Source organism: Sciurus vulgaris (genome assembly GCF_902686455.1).
Source record: "Sciurus vulgaris genome assembly, chromosome: 6".
Taxonomy (NCBI): domain Eukaryota; kingdom Metazoa; phylum Chordata; class Mammalia; order Rodentia; family Sciuridae; genus Sciurus; species Sciurus vulgaris.
In genome coordinates this window covers 8513371-8530040 of record NC_136466.1, presented here as the reverse complement: position 1 = coordinate 8530040, position 16670 = coordinate 8513371, and the positions used below count along the sequence as shown (strand labels likewise).

The 16670-nt window shown below is 49.3% G+C and overlaps 1 protein-coding gene and 1 long non-coding RNA gene across 5 annotated transcripts in view; one reads left to right on the top strand and one right to left on the bottom strand.

Annotated features, from left to right (window-relative positions):
• Positions 1–579: 579 nt before the first annotated feature.
• LOC306664815 lies at positions 580–5061 on the bottom strand. The gene is made up of 2 exons (XR_013764806.1): positions 4331–5061; positions 580–4260 (listed from the first exon to the last, which is right to left on the bottom strand). It is a non-coding gene; the product is annotated as an uncharacterized lncRNA (long non-coding RNA).
• A 4765-nt stretch (positions 5062–9826) lies between these two features.
• The window catches only part of CREBRF (CREB3 regulatory factor), a 50647-nt gene continuing 43803 nt past the window's right edge, over positions 9827–16670 (top strand). For 2 of the 4 annotated variants that reach the window (XM_079145603.1, XM_079145601.1), the window contains exon 1: positions 10828–11162. The gene's annotated coding sequence lies outside the window, so the exon portion shown is untranslated. Of the gene's footprint in view, positions 9979–10827; positions 11163–16670 lie in introns of those variants that run through there. The other 2 variants (XM_079145600.1, XM_079145602.1) reach the window with 2 other exon arrangements.

Genomic DNA, 16670 nt, shown 5'->3' with positions numbered 1-16670 from the left:
GGACTTGGAGCCCAGGGGTCACGGTAACGTATGTGCACACGATTGTTTTGTAGATAAGGAATCTGAGCCCAGGTGGAGAGATGTACTTGCCTGCTTTAGTGCAACTGGTTTAGGCGATCTGGGGAGCAGAATCCAGGCTTCTGATGTCCTCTCTGTAGCACTTTTCCCTGGCTGCCCTGCCTTTTAGCTGCATTGACCAGGGACCAACTCTGGGTCTCTAGTGGGAGGGAAGAATCTGTCTCTCATCAGGACAGTGTGCAAGACCCCGCAGCATTTGCTAAGGAAGCACTTCTGACCATGGCCATGGGTGCAGACAGATCCCCGGCTGATCACCGGAGGAGTGTGACAGCCCTGAGTTCACTGCAGCCCTTCCTGGGCGGGGTCGGTGTGGAACCTTCCCAAGGGCTGTGCTGATTAGTTTTTATTTTCCCTCCTGTTTTTTTTATTGGCATGTTATAATTGTAGTGCTGTCCATTTTGAGAGACGGGTCTGGCTGTGTTGCCCAGGCTGGGCTCAGACCATCCCCTGCCTCAGCGTGCCACTGTGGTCAGCTCTGCAGGGCTTTGTTTTTGCAGGGTATTTTTAAGCTGAGTATCATGATGGCTGTGGTACAGTGGCACTTCCCTTGAGTGTGGCATTTGCCTGTCTTGCACTTAGCATGGGGCACTCCCTGATATGGAGCCTACAAGGCCCAGTACCTGAGGCTGAGCCGTAGCAGGCCTCAGCAGTGATGGGGCCACTCTGGGGCTCCTCTCATTGGTGACCATGGTTGGCACGTATCCAGTTCAGTGGCACAGCTGAGCTCAGTTTACAGCCCTGTTTGATCAGGTCCCTGAGTCTGTCTGCTGTCACTCTTTGTCGATCTGTTCCCTCTCCTCACTTGCTCTCATTGGCTGCTGGGAAGTGAACTGGACAGCATTGCTTGGCTCATTTTCTTGGTCCTGTTTGCCATTGGGTGGGGCTTGCTTCCTGCAGACTCGAGGAAGATGAGCGAGTTGCCTGCTCTATCGACACCGGGAACAGGAGACGGGAGCACAGAGGGCCTGGTCTGTCAGCAAGGTTCTGCTGGTTCTGCAGCAGAGAACATGGGCCCAGCAAGCCCTCCAGGGAAAAAGACCTTGATGAGACCCAGTGGGCACAGCAGAAGGCAGGAGCCCACCGCTGCCTGGGAAGGAGAGAGGTGTTCATTTCCCAGCCATGCAGGATCCAAGACCTCTCAGAAAGAATGAGTCCATGTTCCTAAAGGCCAGGACTGTGACCACCCCCACCCAGCTTCCTGGTTGCTGTTGAAATGAGGGCATGATGGGCATGATGGCCCAGGAAGTCGCTTTACCCTTGAGCCTCAGTTTCCTCATTTATGAAATTTTTTTTTTTTTCAGTATCCAGGGAATTGAGCCCAGGGCCTCATATGTGTCCCACCACTGAGCTACACCCAGCCCTGAAATTCCTGTTAAGATGAAATGCTGCTGACATGTAAACTCAGGCCTGTGCCCTTTTGCCTCATTCAGTAATGAACCTACCTTGTTAGGACTCGACCCGGCCCAGGGTTTGAGTCAGGTGGCTGTGAATCTGCTTCTGCCATGCTTGCCAGGGCCCAGCTGGGGAGGAGCTTCATCCAGCCTGTTGAGAGGACACGGAAAACGCCCCTCCTCCACAACCTAGGTGAGCGCGTGTGGCCTTGGGGATGGTCGTAAGGCTAGGAGTCCCAGGCTCGCAGTCTGATGCCATTGCTTGCTATTTATGTCACTTTGGGTAAATAGTTTATTCTCTGGCCCTCAGTGTTTTCAGTTACCAAGCGAGGTATTGGTGAAGATGCTCAAAGGGTGTTTTCCAAAGAAACGACCAAACCCTCCAGGTGCCCTGATGCTACTTTTCTGTTAAGAGGACCCAGAGGGACAGCCAGCTGATTTTTTTCTTCCTACATTTGGTTTCCCTTTGGTTAACTATTTGTCCTTAGAGGGTTAGAAGAAACAAATAAAAGGCAGCTGTACCAGGACCCAGGCCTGGGCTGAGTGGGAGATGGCACGAGCATCTGGACCGTACCCTTCCTGCCTCCTACCTCCTACCTCCGGGCACCACCAGTTCTTGATGCCAGGATGGGGTGCTGCTGGCACGTGTGGGAAGACAGGGTCTGAAGAGGGACTGGTTTCTTGGAGTGTCTTGTTTGCAGTTCTGGGCTGGAACCCAGGGCCATGTGCACATAGGCGGGCACTCTGCTGCCCTACACCACAGTCCTTTTAAATTTTACTTTGAGACCAGGTCTTGCTGAGTTGTCCAGGCTGGCTGTGAATGTGCACTTTTTCTGCCTCTGCCTCCCGAGTCACTGGGACTACAGGCGTGAGCCCCTGCGACTGGCATCTATCTGTGTCTTAGCAATAGAAGGTGTTGGGCCTACAAGGCAGTTTAGAAATAAGATATTAAATAAATTGTTGCTCAGCCTAGTGGAACAGTCAACTGCTCCTTTATTTAGTGAACTCTTAATCATATTTTAAAAATCGCCTGTCTAGGCATTTTAGAATGGTTCCATCATCCCACCCCAGCGCAAAAGCTGTCCTCTGCTGGGAGAGGACGTGTTTAAGTGGAGATGGGGCCGGAGCAGAAGCTGTCCATCGCCTCCCTGTCCCTTTAGCTGAGCTCGCTAGTCAAGTGGCTGCAGTTGTAGAAAATTCATAATTTTCAAAGGAAGTACAAGGTGAAATGCCACTGTGAAGGCTTTGTCACAGTAGTCAAGGCAGCATGAGATGTTTCCCAGTCCTGTTGCTGCATCCAAATGAAAGAATCTCAAAGAATATGCCCAGAAAAGAAATCAAAAAGACAGAGACAACAAATCTCGCCTCTGGACAATAATCATAAATGATCTTAATTTCCCTTTTCCTCTTCAGCATATTCTCCAATGAAAATGTAATAAGTAAAAAGAAACAATGAAAGTTACTTTAATAACAAAAGATAATAGAATATTACATTAAGATGTTGGATGTAATTATTTCTTTAATAATTTTGTGTTTTCCACAAAAAGCATGTGTGACTTTGTTTCACAGGAGGAGAAGGTGTGTGTTCTTGGGACCACGGGGAGAATGCTGTTGGTTTCTCCTCCAAACATCTGATTCACAGCCGTCCCCCACCCGAGTGGAGTCGTTGAGGGTAGGGAGCGAAGTTGGATTTCTAAACACTGGAGCGATGCTGAACCGTGCAAAGCAGCGTCTGCAGAGGCCAGGAAGTGCCGGCGCTTCTGCTGTGCGGAGAGGGCGGCTGCCCGCTGTGTGGGAGCCTGCAGCCACAGCCTGGGGCCCTGAAAGGACCACTGATGGGAGCCAGTGCCCTGGGAGAGGGCCGCCTGGGTCTGAGCGTGCTGGGTCCCTCCTGGGTTGGAGAAAGCCCCACTGTTCCCCCGCCAACTGCTCAGAGTAAGTCCTTCATTCAGCGATGTTGCTGCTTCAGTTGCAGCCTGGCCCTTGTTAGGCGTGGCCCTGGGCCCCAGCTCCCACCCGGCCCCTGGTGCCTCCCGCATGGAGTCTTCCAGTAGCTCAGCGCTGACACCCCCGGTGAGGCCAATGGGAGTCTGTCTAGGGAGTCTGTCCAGAGCGCCACCGGGGTTTTGTGCTGTCCGCAGTCTGGACTGTCCAGCATGGCGTGCTGCCCTGTGGGCTGCCACCCTGAAACAGAAACAATGTGCAGAGCAGGCGTCCTCAAAGCAGGGCTGCCTTAGAGGAAGCCTTTGAGGACTGAAGCCACTGAGCCTTGCTAGTTCTGGTGGTGAGGCCCGTCAGCGACACTCAGCAGGGGGCGCAGCCTCTGTTTGTGTGGGTCACCTGCTTGAACAAGGGGGACCGGTGGAGCCTGGCCCGGACCAGGCAGAGCAGGAAACAGTAATGACCAAGGGCTGCTGTGGGGCCAGGTGTGGCACAGGGCAGCTCACTGGCCACCTGGAGGTGGGGCTGGTGCTGACCAGCAGGGGGCCAGGAGGTGGGGTGTGTGATACCAGAGATTCTGATGGACTTGAGGAGCAGTGATTTGCATTCCAGGGACCTGACTGGGCCCCATCGTTGGGCTCTGCATCTTAAATACAGGTTGCTAGGTGGGAGCACCAAGTTCACTGGGAGGAACGGCTTTGAAGGCATGGCCTTTAAAAGGAAACCTGCTGCACCAGGAAGCTGGGCGGAGGGCGTGGCTGAGGTACTGGAGGCAGACCAGGAGGAAGTTTCAGAGTCCGGGAGAGGCAAGTGTCCTCGACTGTGTCCTGAACCGGGGCAACAGAAGTAGCTACCTTGTGGCCATCTTTATTAGCTCACACAAACTTTCATGACCTTGATGCCGGTGAGGGGCAAGGGACAGGGAGGCACAAAAAAATTACAGCCAGTTTCCCTGCAGGGTAGACATGGGGAAGTTTTGGGTTGTGGACAGCGCCCACAGGGGAATAGCAGTGGGCAGCTGTTCTGAGGGTCTGGAGGTTAGGAAGGACCTGGCTGGAGAGGGGAGTGGGGGACACTAACACAGCTGAAGCTGTGTGTGGCTAAGGGGGCCAGGAAGAGAGGGAGCAGAGAGAGAAGAGGGACCAGCCTGGCCAGAGACCTGAGGAGCACCCACTCAGGAAGAGGAGGAGCCCGAGAGACAGTGACCCCAATAACCATGGCTTGGGTGGCTGTGGGCACCACCCTCACCTTGCGCTTACCAAGTGTCTTTACTTACATTTCCTAGGAAGTAAGTAGGACACGCTCCATTTTATAGTTAGAAAAGTGGGTCAACAATACATCAATTTCCCTCTTATTCCAAAGGTTTTACTGCCCTTTCACTAGGTATAATAGTCCATTTTTCATGACTGCAACAACATACCAGAAGCAGTCTACTTTATAAAGAAAAGACATCCATTTTGGCTCACAGTTGTGGAAGTACAAGAGGTCGGGCACGCATCTGATGCCTAAACACCAGAGAGCAAGTCTCCCCATTTCGTACTGCTTTTGTTTCTGTGGTACTGGTATTGAACCCAGGGATACTCTACCGCTGAACTGCGTCCTCAGCCCTTCTTATTGTTTTGAGACAGGGTCTAACTCAATTGCTGAGGTCAGCCTCACACTTCAGATCCTCCTGCCTCAGCCTCCTGAGTGACTGGGATCACAGGCTTGTGCCACTGTACCCAGCTTCTATCCACTTACAATGGATCAGTCCACAGATGAGATCAAAATCCTCATGACCCCATCACTTCCCAAAAGCCCCACCTCTGAACCTGCCGCAGCGAGGACCAAGCCTTCGCCAGCCCTTGGAGGATGTTCCAGATCCAAATACATCAGGGCTGCATATTTGTGTTCTGTCTGGGGGGCAAGCCTATGGCTTTCCTCCTCCACAGAAAAGTTCAGAGCCTCTTAAGAATAACAGCAGCTAGCTACCCAGCCCTTACCTGGGCCCGGCCCGTGGCATGTGCTGCCACTGGTGCTGCCGGACGTCAGCTGGGTTGAGGCAGGAGAAAGAGTGGCCCTGTGCACCACCGCCTGCTGCTGGTTCCAACTCCCCTGTCCTCCACCAGGAAGGGAAGAGCATGCACTGGTGCCACCCCATGGCCTTCACAGGAGCCTGACCCTGTGGTCACCTCCTTGGTCAGGAGGAAGAAATCGGGCTTACTTTTCCTGATCCCCACCGCAGTCCCCTTCACTGCCTCCCAGTTTTCCAGTCTCTTTTGGGACGAGGTTATTAGGCAGGTGGGCAAGAGTCCCCTCGCGCAGGGCTGACTGGCGGCTGTAGCCAGCTCCCCAGGCTCCTGTGGAGTGGTCTGAGTGACAGGAGCCCAGGACATGGCACAGTGATAAGGGGCCCGGCCCCCAGGTACTGCTGCTCAGCGCAGGACGAATCTGCGCCGGCACTCACGGCTTCTGGGGGCCCTCGGCTCGCTGCTGCGACTCCGGAGTGTTCCACCGTCCATGTCACACGTCTCACCCTGAAGCCTGGGCTTTGTGAAAACAAGATGAAAACTACAACGTAAAGAAATAAGCCGCTAGCAATGGGAGTCTTCCTGTACCATGAGGGCAATCTGTGACCTTGTGTTTGTGAATCGCAGGTTAGAAAACAGCTTTGCCTCCACAGGCCCCTCTCTCCCCCTCCTTCAGCAGCCCCTCTGTGACTTGCTTCCGCCCCCAGGATGGGCCCCAACTCAACACGCTGGCCCGTATGGGGGCTGCAGGTCTTGGTCCCGCTTGTCACTCCCTCCACTTTCTCTGTTTATCCCCTACCTCTGGCCCCACCATGCGTCTGACTACCTGCCCTCCAGGACCCTTCCCTACAACAAAGCTGGACTGTGCCAGCTTCCTGGTCGGAGCAGTTCTAGCCACAGACACACACAGCCTAGGTTCAGCCAGGCTGGCAGAAACAGACCACTGGTCACCCTGCAGAGAACAAGCGACTTGGAGGGAATCGCCAGCGGCCTTCTGATGCCTGGCATGCTCAGTCCCTTCTCTGCTGTGTCTCTTTTAAGAAGCTTCCAGTCACATTCCTCCCTGGAAGGCAGAGCTGGGGGCACCTGCGCCTTGCATTAATCTTGAAAAGCAACCTGCGAGGCACGCTAGATCCGAAGTTAAGGCTATGGCAGACTCCATGTGCTCAGGCTAGCGTGGAAGTGGCGCTGGCACCAGGGGCCCTTCCCACTAACTCCGAGTGTGGCTGGCTTCTTGGCTCCTCCAGGATGAGGACAGTCCTAACTGTACACTTTAGGAACTGCACCCCACTGACCCCAGCAACACTGGAGGCTGAGGCAGGAGGACTGCAAGTTTGAGGCTAGCCTGGCAATTCAGTGAGACCCCATCTGGAAAAAAAAAAAATAAAAAAGGGCTGGAGATGTGGCTATAGAGTACCACCGGGTCCACTCCCCAGTACCCCCACCCAGCACCCCACCAAAGAAGCAAGCAACAGACGCGGTGGAAATAGATTCTAGGAAACAGAGGGATCTCCTTACCGCTGCACCACCAGCCTGCTCCTATCCCTTGGCAGGCTTGATGCTGGGGGTTGGGGTGGAGTGTTGACAGATTTTTAATAAGTGATACACTATGGAAGGGTCCTTGGGCCTGAACCTGGTGCTTTCTGGAAGAAGAAAGAAACTGAAGCTTGCCAGGCATGGTGGCACATGCCTGTTATCCCGGCAACTTGGAAGCCTGAGGCAGGAGGGTCACAATGTAGTAAGACCCTAGCTCAAAAAATAAAAAGGGCTGGGATGTAGCTCAGTGATAAAAGTGCCCCAGTACTCAATCCCCGGTACAAAAAATAAAAACCCCAGAATCTGAGGCTCAGAGCTGTCACACAGAGAAGCCTGTTCTACCGAGCAGTGATCAGGCAGTGAGAAGAACTTCTTCTTCTTCCCCCAGAGAACGCTTTTTAGGCAAGATGAATGAGGGCTGGGTGCCAGTGGGCGATGGTCAATGAGTCCCTCTTTCATATCCACCCTCGGCAATGGGCCCTTCTCAGGAAGAAGCACGCTTAGTGTCAGAGGGACACGGCTCTTCCTGGAGAGCTTCCAGCTTCCAGTTCATCGATCTCACTTCTGAAGCTGTGAACTCTCAACATATCACACAGGTCCAGAGGGTCTGAAAGAAAACAGCCTCAGAGGGTCGCCGCTCACTCAGGAGGCAGGCTCCAGGGTGGGAGCTGGGCTTGCACACGTGGGACTTAAGTCACGGGCTGAGCACCTGCAGCTTTTTTTTTTTTTTAAGATTTAATTTTTTGCAATGCCCGAGTTCTGGACTCATCTTGACTGCACGCCTAGCAACTGTTTCAGTTCTGTGAAGATGTGGGCTCACTGATAAAGCTAGAAGGATCCTCAAGAACATCGAGTTCTAGTCCAGATTGCTCCTGGGGAGGAGGGCATCTTACAGTGGCAGAGCTCAAACCAGGTCGTGGCTCCAAGATTAGCCTTAAAACTCATCACGGTTTACTTTATTTCATTTTGTCTTTGAGAGGAGGTCTTGCTATGTTGCCCAGGCTGGCCTTGAACCCCAGGGCACAAGTGATCCTCACACCTCCATCTCTGGCACATCAAAGTTTAAAGTGGATGGAATTTTCCACATTCAGAGAATACCTGGAAAGATTCCCAGGGGGTGAGTAACTGGCCTCTGAGAAGGGAAAGTGAGTGGCAAGGAAGCATGGGTAGGAGGGAGACTTAAGAGTCACTTAATACATTTTGGACCATAAATGTGTTACCTGATCAAAAATAAATGTATTTTTTAAAGAATTCAGTGGAATCCTAAGTCTCTATTGCTTTGTTTTCCCCATCATCTCATATTGGTCTAAAGCATGTTTTTCTGACTTAGGTTATTCCAGTGTGCAGATTAATCCCCAGGAGCAAGGTTAAGCACCCTGTAAGTGGCCATGCCAGTTGGTTACAACTTTGTGGCTAAAACAAGACGAGCCTCAAGCCAATACCATTCCAGTCCGAACGTCCTGCCAACTTCAACTGTGACAGAATCTGGCTGGATAACACGCGGTGATGGTCGTTAGCAAACCTTGATGGAAAGGTCCCCACTAGCCAGAGCTGTCCTTCCCAAGGCAACACAAAGGCGGGAATCCAGCGTCATAGCCTTGTGCTGGGAGGTGAACCTGCCTCATTGCTCCCTGACCCAAGGAACAGTTGGCAGATGAGAAGATGAAAATACCGGTGTCTAGAGGGCAGTGTAGCAGAAGAGTGAGCCATCTGCTGAAGCCTTTCCAGCTATAGTAAGAGAGAAGACAGTCAGTGATGTGGTCCATAGAGAGAAAGATTTTTTTTTTTTTTTCAGAATTGAGTATTTAACCTAGGGCTTCACACTTAATAAGAAAGTGCTTTTAGATGAGATGAATCTCCAGCCCTCCATGGAAGTTTAATGCAAGAATTATGTGAACAAGTCAGAGAACCTAGCTCAACCTTCCCAAGCTAGTTCTTCAATTCGGGTTTTGATTTTAAATTCCAGTTGCTGTTGAAAATTAGAATGTGGTATGTGTTAGACTTAACAATTAAACTAATTATAATTCTGCCAACTCGGTCGTTGTGTTTCTAGCATGGTTGAGGCCCTGGTTCAATCCCCAGTACAGGGGTGGCGAGGGCGGTTATAAAGTGCACTCTGGAAGCGTAAGCCGTCCTAACAGACCTGGGTTCTGGTCCTAGCTAGGTCACTGACCAGCTATCTGACCTTGGGTAAATAATCCCTCTGAGTCCTACTTTCCTGTCTGAGAAACGGGTTACTACTATTGCATGTGCTCATTGAGATGAGTCTGATTAAAAGCACCAAAAATTAAAAAACCAAAAAAGCCCCCAGGAACACATGTTATGCAGGCCCATTTAGCTAGCATTGTTTGTACAGGTGTGTATGGTTCTCTCATTAAAGTGCACTCAGCACGACTGATCCCTGTGTCTGGGATTCGTGCTCAATAACTGAGGCCAATCATTGAATCAATGAACGAACGAAGGCCAGCTCAGTATTTGGGTGAATGCAGAGACCACTCATAAAACAACATCGATGTTCCCTTAACCCCTTCAAGTTTCCGGCAACTTAAACCGTAAAATGGGCTGACGGACACTTCAGGCCCCGCTGCGTAGTTCTGCAATTAGATAAAACGCTGGATACGAAAGCTTCTGAAAAAGGCACATCCTCTACGAAAGAGAGAACGTGACTCACACCGGCTACGACCCACGCCCACGCTGCAGCTACAGCATCAGCCCCCGCTACGCCCGCTCTTCCTGGTTTTCCCCAGCAACCCGCCCCTCCGGCGTCACGTGACAGGGGTGCTTGGCCGGGCTGCGCCCCTGATTGGCCGAGCTTCAGAGCGCCTCGCGATTGGCCCGAGGCCGGCGGGCCCCCGCCTCCCTCCTCCTCCTCGCCGCGGCCCACGTGAGGGGGGCGAGTCACGCGATTTCCGGGAACCCGTCAGGAAGGACATAAACAAAACAAACCCGGGGCAGCATGGAGAGGGGCCGCGGCCCCTGCAGCGGAACCGGACCCAGCCCCTGAGCCGCCCCCTCACCCACAGGTAAGCGCCGCTGCCCGCCGCCCGGGGCTCGCAGGGGTCTGGGCTGGGGGACCGACCGGGGGGCGGAGGAAGGCTGCTGGCCTAAGAGGCAGTAGCGCCGGGGCTCTGGGCCGGGCCGGCGCGGGGCGGGGACCCTGGCCGGGGCCGGGGCCGGGGCCGAGGGCGCGCGGAGCGCGGGCGGCCGCCTGCTGGTCACGGGGGCTCCCTCCCCTCCCCCACTCCGGCCCGGGACGGTTACATAAAAGCGCGGGGCGGCGGTAGATAGGACCCGCGGGCGGGCGCCAGGCTAGGCCGGGGGTGGGCAACGCCGGGGGTTTCGCCGGGCCCTTCTCCGCTGTTTCGGAGCCCCGGGCCGCGGCTGCCGGCAACCGGCCTGTCAGAGCAACGAGCGGGTGGGAGGGGCCGGCAGGGGAGGGAGGCGACGCTGGCGGGGGAGGAGGAGAGGGGCGTGTGGGGAAGGGCCGAGCCGCGGAGGTTGGACCCCGGCTGCCAGGAGACGGAGAGGCGCGGGCTGGGGTGGGGGGTCCTGGCAGGGGTGTCTCGGGGGTGGCCGCTCCCCCTTCCGTCCCCGCCCCAGAGGCGATGGGCGAGCAGGGCCTCCCTCTCGGGATTTGTTTATATGTCCTCTCAAAGCAGCTTGAAGCGGCTCGGAGGCGGAGCCCGCAGAGCTGAATGGCAAACGATGTCGCCCAATGGGGAAGGCGGGAGGAGGCGGCTGTACCAATGAGAACAGGGGAGGCGGTGCCACGGACTTCCCAATTGGTTAGGCTGTGCTGGGGGTGGGCCGGGTGTGGCGGCCATGTTAGATGGGAGGGGACCCGTGGTGGTGGGTCACTGGGAGGGGAGGAGACAGGGCAAAGGGCGAGCGAGCCGGGCCGGGGGCGTCTCGGGTGTCCCGAGGCGAGTCCGCTCGGTCCAGGAAGTAGCTCAGGGGAGCCTGACCCCGACCTACCGCTCTCCTCCCGCGAGCGGAGGAGGCAGGGAAGTACCGAGGGCAGTCAAGCCTCCCCTGGGGGTGGATCCTGGGACTCGATGGAGCTCAGCCTCTGGGTGCTCACTCTCGCTCGGCCCTGCGCTTCCTGACAAACCCGGCCGCCAAACCCTGTAGTCGCCCGCCTTTAACCCAGGAAAGCAAACCGTCCTGCTGTGTGAGCGGGCGTGAGCCTTAAGACTACCTTAAGGAGGTACTCGGATAGCTAGCGGTCTGAATTTCTGCACAGGCCTCGGATGGAGGCAGGCAGCGAGGGGGAAGTCCTGCTGCTCGGGTTTTACCGAGAGAAAACCGGGACTGGAAGAGCCGAGAAAGTTGAGGACTGGGCGGGGTTTTTGTTTTCTTCGGGATGCCTTCTGAAGATCAGGCCCAGTGCTGTCCTGGTCCTGGTACTGTTTTGCCCCTCTTGCTCACGTGAATTGGTAGTTCACGTAAATGAACTTCATGAGAAAACTGAGCCTTGAGAATATGATTTAGGTTCAGTAGTTCTTTAGGACTTTCTTTTGCTAATATTCTGCAGTTGAGGAAGAGGATCAAAGTCTGACAGTTTTTTTTTTAAAAGCAGAAGACAACTTTTATGTAAATCTGGTGATCTGTGGTAAACTGGATGTCACTTTATCGTACTCTAAAATATTTTTCCCGTTTTCTTTTAATTCAGAATAGCTAAGAGATCACAAGGGGGAAATGGTTTGAGTACGCAGTTAGAAAATCACTTATTTAATTGCACCGTGATTATTTCAGCATCCTGTTGGCCTTGCTAAATGCTTAATTTAAATTTAACATGGTAGTTTACAACCTGTAACTACATCGGTATTGTCAAGGGTACCAGGCTGTTGCTACATCTTTGGTTAAGCACTTAGGGGTGGGAGCATGCTTTAGATATATCATGCTGGGACTTTCCGATTGTATTTATTTAGGAATTTGCATTATCTCCTTTATCGACTGAAGAAAAGTAATTGGTAAATAAATGATTTAAAGGCTTTTTTTGTATTAGTTTTGTATGATTAACTCACAGCTCGGTTAAAAATGATACGGGAAGGACTAGGGATATAGCTCTGGTAGAGTGCTTGCCTAGCATGCACGAGGCCCTGGGTTTCATCCTCCGCACCACACACACACACGAAAAATTAATAAAAATAAAAATATAATCCCGGATAATTTGGTATACTTTTTACTTAAGTGTAACTTACAGTTAATAAAAATATTAGGGTATGTTAAATATGGGCATGGTGGCACGTACTTGTAATCCCACCTATTTGGAGGCTGAGGCAGGAGAATTCCCAGTTCTAGGCCAGCTTGGGCAAATTGACTAGTTGTCTCAAAATAAAAGGGACTGGGAATGTAGCTCAGTGATAGAGTTCTTGCCTAGCATGCCCAAGAGCCCAGCCCATACCACTACCAAAAAAATTAATGCATATTAGTTCTTATCAGTAATGTTTTGCTTTCTAAACCCTAGTCCGTTACAGTGTCACCATCAATTACAAGAGTATAGCTAAAATTAAAACCAAACAGATGCCTAGGAGACTTGCTCAAGGCAGTTTCCATCGTTGCATTGGTTGATAAAGTCGTGTTGCTTATTTAATATTCTCATTCTAAGAATGGCAAATACATCCAATAACTTACTTGGGTAGAATTCTTTTATATGATTCATATAAAAGCAGCTTTGGAATTTTTATTTTTTATTTTAATGTATTTATTCATTTAGAGAGGATTTCTCTGTGTTGTCCAAGCTACATTGCCAACATTTGGACTCAGGCAGTCTCTGGGACTATAGGTGTACTCCACCCATCTGAGCTCTGGAATTTTTCTGTGCTCTTCTAGTAATCTCAGAAAAGGCTAAATACATACATCAAGAAGAGAGTTTGAATACTCCACTTACTACCATTCAGTCATGGCAGGTGCATGTAAATTTTTATGAAGATGCTGGCTGGGTGTGTGTGCTTCTAGGGTGGCAGTGTGAGGAGTAAAGGAGTAACTAGCATGGTTCACGGTGATGGTTAACTAAATTAAATTGGCGACAGTGGAAGCACAGGGAATTTGCACGTTGACTGTCAGTGTACTAACAGTTTTTGAGAGATTAAGAGAACTAAGTTCACTATTTGCTTTTAAAGTTTAATTTTTATTCAAGATTGGCAGTAATGTGATTTTGAAATGAATTAGCAGAGGCTTACTTCTGTTTGGTCTTGTACTTGGATATTTGGGGAAAGAATTCATTGACTTTTGCACTATATTCAGCATCTCATTCCAGGCTAGATACATTTGTCAGATTGTTGTGATTGTTTTAAGATGGGGATTGACAAGATGTTTTTCTGTACAGAACCAAATAGTAAGCATGTCGGCTTTGTGGGTCATATAATCTCTGTTCACAACTACTCAACTCTGTAATTTTCAGCATGATAACTGGTTAAAAAGAGCCATAGAAAATATGTTGGGCCTGTATTGCAATAAAACTTCATTTCTAAGAACAGGCTGTGATTTGACTCACAGCCATTGTTTGTCAACCCCTTTTGTCAACTCCTGTTGGAAGACACTATTTACCGATTTTTAAGTACTCAGAAGTTGAGGTGTTGCAAAGTGTGTAAATATACACTTCAGGTAATATTTGATTATTAGCTGACTGTATATACCTCCTGCCTTGAAAAATATTTAGTCCAAGAACGTTATGGCAACATTATATTCTATATTTTTATTTCATTTCGATACAGATGTTTTCCTGAGAAGTTGTTTAAATATTGGTATAAGTCCTGTTTATTTTAGAGATGCATTCTAATTGGGAAAATTTTGACTCTCAAGATAGGGTATCTAAGAATCATATGTTCTGGATATGGTCCTTATAAAGTTGAAAAGTGCAATTAATGCTACATGTGGTGGTGCATGCCTGTAATACCAGCAGCTCAGGAGGAGCACAAATTCAGGGTTAGCCTCAGTAACTTAGTGAGAACCTGTCTCAAAATAAAAAAATAAAAAGGGCTGGGATGCAGATCGGTGGTAAGGCACCCCTGTGTTAATCCGCAATTTTTTTTTTTAAGAAATTGGTATATTATTCCTAACAAAACTGTGTGCAGCTATTTCAAGAAATGTTAATCACGTGACTAGGTAACACCCATAGTTCTTATATTCAGATATACATTAATTTAGAAGCCACATTTATTGTGCCATTGACTATTTGTAGAATTATTATTTTTAAAACATCAAAAGATGCAGGTTGCCTTCTCTCCTCCTTCAAAAAATGTCAAGTGGTGCTAAGTGTCCAGCGAAGCAGAGACATCATAATCTAAAAGTATTATGCAGGCAAATACCTAATTTTTTCATCTGCAGTTTTTGCTTTGTTTTAATGTAATTCTTCATTTTTGTTGACTTAAATTGGATTTTAGATGAAAGCGTAAAAGTTTTGAAAGGAGAATATATTTGTCTTGATGCTATGGGAAACTTCAGCTAATTGGAAATGGTGGGAATTAATGATGTTTCCATCTCAGGGAGGGATTTTGGGTAATTTTTAGTTATTGTGTTCTCAACCTCTTGTGCTTTAAACATGCTAGAGGCTGCTTAGAACCACCTCTCAAATCTGGGCTTGAGTTTAATTGACCTTTCACTTATCTTTATTAGCACTTATTAGTACAGTATTTATCTTCTGATTAAACTGTGAGCTCCTTCAGGTCAGAGACTGCCTTTTATTTCTGTATACTCACTGCTTCACATTGTACCTAACACCTTTTAGTGCTCTTGAACTGTTTAAATAAATGCATGCATTGCTAAGAATTGCTTGCCTGGAAGATAATAAAATCTATTAGAGATGTTGGGCTTTTCTTAGTTGGAAGGGAAGAATTAACCACTATTGGTTCAAACAGAAGCCTTTATTCTAAAATTGAACCCTAAAAGAAATTAAGAAAGCTATTTTGATGATACTAAAAGTCCATTTAATTCTTTTGTTGAAATTTGTTTTCAGATAAACTCCATTAGTTAAACTTACCTCCCAGGTATGTGTGTGTGTGTGTGTGTGTGTGTGTGCGCGCGTGTGTGTGCGCGCGCACGCGCGTGTGTAAAGTTGTGCTTTGTTCTTTGGATTTGTCATTAGCTTCCTTGGTTCTGAGTGTTTGAGAAGTATGATGGAACCTCTTCTTATAGGTCTGGGATAATTATTCACCTATATAGTAGAGTCTCTTTTGGGAGAGGGAACACGGTTTAATCACTCTTGTGTGTGTATGGCGCTGGGGATGGAACCCAGGGCCTCAGTCATGCTGGTCATAGCACTCTACCACTGAGCCACATCCCCAGCTCCGTAAAACCATTCTGGTTAAGCAACTTTCTAAACTGCTGCTGATCTCCCTGCTAATTCCCAGCAGTTCTGGTCTTCCCATCATTCCATCTCAACACCAGAACCACTTTTCACTTGTGTATCAGTGGGTGTTTCTATCTCCTGTGAAAATGAAAGCCTCATGAGCTTGTTCATTTCTTTTTCTTCACGTTCTTCTTGTACGCTTTCTTCAGTATAATGCTTTGTCTTCGAGGTTTAAAGTTCCTTCTTTAGCTGCTACACACCTGATAGAATTGCCACCTTTTCTATTAAAGGATTGCCATTCACCAAGAAATTTAAGACATTAACAAAAATAGAACTTAAAAAGGTCCTTGATTGTGGGGAGGAGTTCAGGTAGAATAGATATTCTTCTGTTCAAAAGGTCCATTTTAAAATTCTTTAAAATAGCAAGGCTCTTAGCATCCTACTTGTGTCATGTACAGTGAAATGGACACTTGGAATTCCAGTGACTGGATAGACTGAGGCAGGAGGATTGCAAGTTCAAAGCCAGTCTGTGCAATTTAGGAAGATCCAGTCTTAAATAAAAAAGGATAAAGCCTGGGGTTATATAGCTCAGTGGTAGGGCACCCCTGGGTTCAATTCCCAGTGCCACAAATAAAGAATAAAGTAAGGGAGTTGTACAGGTTTTTTTCCAACTGCTTTTGGGGAACATTTTCATCTTTGCTGTTGAATCCTCTACTAGAGTTGCCCAAAGACCAGGAGGGAAGCCTGCCTTTGCGGTCCATTGTTATGATAGTATTTTGGGAAAAAAATGTTCTGAGCATGTAAAATGGGGACTTCTGCCTTTGCCTTGAAAAGTTGGAGAAGCCACACTGAAAAGTGGCATTCAAACTGAGTTTTGAAGAATAGTGAAGGACGCCTTCTGGAACAGTTGAGGAGTAAGGCTACAACACGTATAGGGTGGGGCTGGTTATAGGGAGGCTTGAGCTCAGGCAGAGGCGGGGAAGGATGGAGGAGGAAACTGATGCTGGGATGTAGGAGGAAAACTTTTACTTTGCCCTCTCATTCTCTTGGGCCTGCTCGACACTGTCAGGTTGCTGGGTCTTTTATTTATTTATTTTTTCTCTTTTCTGTAGCCCTGACGTTGGTTGGTTTCTCCTAGTTTTTAGATTTTCCTTTTCATCTCTAGTCAGGGTCTAACCCACCTCCTTTCTCTCTTCTAATCTGCAGGTACTAAGTACCATTCGCTTTGATCCTGTGTGTCTCTTGTCTTTGACTCTGGCCTCGTTCTCATCCTTTGTTTCCTTAGATTTTCATTTCGACCTGTATGTACCTTTCCTTCCCTTTGCTTTATTTAAAATCAAAACAGATAAACAGATGTTTTCACAGTCCTTTTTCTGTGATTTCCTCCTGGAAAATCTTATAAAATGAACTAGTCTTTTTAAA